This window comes from Vidua macroura, chromosome 38 (assembly GCF_024509145.1).
Source record: "Vidua macroura isolate BioBank_ID:100142 chromosome 38, ASM2450914v1, whole genome shotgun sequence".
In the NCBI taxonomy this organism is placed as follows: domain Eukaryota; kingdom Metazoa; phylum Chordata; class Aves; order Passeriformes; family Viduidae; genus Vidua; species Vidua macroura.
This window is the reverse complement of record NC_071608.1, coordinates 14,075-16,427: the sequence shown is the minus strand read 5'-3', so window position 1 is coordinate 16,427 and position 2,353 is coordinate 14,075.

Sequence of the window (2,353 nt, the reverse complement as noted above, 5' to 3'; positions counted from 1 at the left end):
TCCCCTGGAGACAAAGACCGGTCATTTTCCCTGGGAAAGAAAAATGGGCAGCCCAGGTTCCTGATGTCAGTTTGTAGGGTTCCCTTGGGACCGTCAGGGCAGCACAGGTTTGAGGTGGGGGCAGCTTGGGTCTGGGACACATCCTCGATCGTTTGGATTTTTGGAGGTGTCCAGCCACTCAGGGCCACAGGCCCCTGGGTGCAAAGATCTTCCTTTTTCCTTGGGAAAGAAAAGTGTCCAGCCCAGGTTCCTGATGTCAGTTTGTAGCGTTCCCTTGGGACTGTCAGGGCAGCGGAAATTCTAGGTGATGGCAGGTTGGGTGTGGGACACAGCCTGCATCATTCAGATTTCTGGAGGCAACTGCGCATTCAGGGCCACAGGTCCCTTGAACTTGATCCCCAGCCCTTTCCCCTGTGAAACCCACCACTCTAGGTTCTTGATGCTAGTTTGCAGGAGGTTCTTGTCACTGCTAGGGCAGCCTGAATTTTTGGTGGGGGCAGTTTTGCTCCCTTGTAAATTCTGCGCCGTTCGGACCTTGAGGTTGCATAATGTCATTTGGGGCCACTGACCTCTGGACCCAATCGCTGGTCCTTTTCCCTGTAAAACCAAACTCTGTCGCCGTGTATTGATGTCTGTTCACTGGTGGTGTGCTTCACTCCAAGGGCAGCAAGAGTTCTTGGTGTTGGCATCTGTGGTCTGTGAGAAATCGTTCGCTGTCTGCAATTTTGGATGCAATTCCTGTTTGGCTAGGGGCACACAGAGAGGAAAGACTGTTAATTTCCTTGGAAAGGAAAGTCCGACACCCCATTGTTTAAGGGGGAGACAAAGGGCTGTGTAGGGAAGGGAACTCCCCACAGGACCTTTCTTCACCTCATCCCCCACTCCAAAGTGTCGCAGCCCCCCGTGTGACAAGCTGCTTTCAGAGGGTTACCTGGGCACACCTGCACAGGGAGCTGCTAGTCCAGAGGGCCTAACAGGGCTATTCCAAGCGTTCCTCCAGGAACTATGGTTGGAACATCCAGCAGGGACTGGGGAGCAGCCGGACCCACCTGGGCACGGAGCATCCCTTTGAGAAAATGCCAAGGGAAGAGCCCTCTTGCCAAGGGGCAGCACCTGAGCAGGCCAGGCAGCATGTGGGGTTCCAGGGGAGAGCTTTCATCTTTCCTCTTTTATTGTGTCAGCCCTTCCCTAGAACCCCCAGACCTTCCGCAGCACTCCCAGAAAAGAGAGGGGTTAGTAGGAGAAAAGGGGTTTAAATTGAGAGAAAAAGCTTCCTTTTCCCATTATTTCTTGTGTTCAAATCGTGAGGGAATCCACTTTCCCTGCAATTTTAATGGTCTCAGTGGAAAGAATCCCTGCCTTTTCTATGCTGTTAGGGTTATTAATTGACAGGGAATCCCCATTTTCCATTATTTTCCAGTTTAAATAGAAGGGGAAAACCTTGACAATGTTGTTTATGGGTTTGAATTAAGGGTAACTGCATTTGAATTAAGGGTAACCCTTTGTGTTGTCGTAAGGCTTAAATTGAGGGGAAAGCCCAGCTGTCCCTCCTTCTTAGGGGTTTGGATTGAGGGGAAAATCCCTCTTTCTTCATCACTGGAGAGCTTTAAAGTGAGGAAAACCCCTCTTTTCCCCGTATTCTCGGGGATTAAATTAAAGGGCAGAAGACATTCTTTTGCCATTGTATCAGTTTCAGCGGAGGTAACTGCCCCATTTCCTCCTTTTAAAGGCTTCACTTGAAGGAGGCTCTGTCTTTTTCAGCATTTTAAGGGTTTAAAACTACCTTTCAGGGCAATTCTTTCTGCACCCTAGGACTAAATATCTCAGATCAGGGCAAGCCTGGCATGTACTTAATCTTTATGCTGCCCAGGAGGCTATTATTTTTCTTATTTTTATTTATAATGTAGATAGCCCTAAGTAGTAGTCCCAAGGAGACAGACTGTTCATATAATTCGTATTCTTCTCCACCCTACTTAGTCACAAGTGGAGTACTACTTAGTAGTCACTGAGGAATAATTATATAAGTTAACAGCAAATTACCAACTTATCTAGCTATGCTGCCTAAAAACCCAGTTTTATTTATTTTTTTTCAAATAAACAAAGTTTATTTCTTACCAGCTTTCTGTCCATTTGTTCCAAGTAGTTGTAGCAAAAAAGAAAGCACTGTCATTTCCCTGGAGAGTTTTCTTCTGTATCAAGCCCTTTACTCCCCTCGAATTCAAGTCAGAGGAGCCAAACAGCTGCAGCTGCTCTGAGGGCTTTTATACCCGGTGGGATTTGCCCCTCCCCTTTTCCGGGCATTGTGGGAATGAGAGGCGGGCCCAATCAGGGGTATATTAACCCCAGCCTTTGC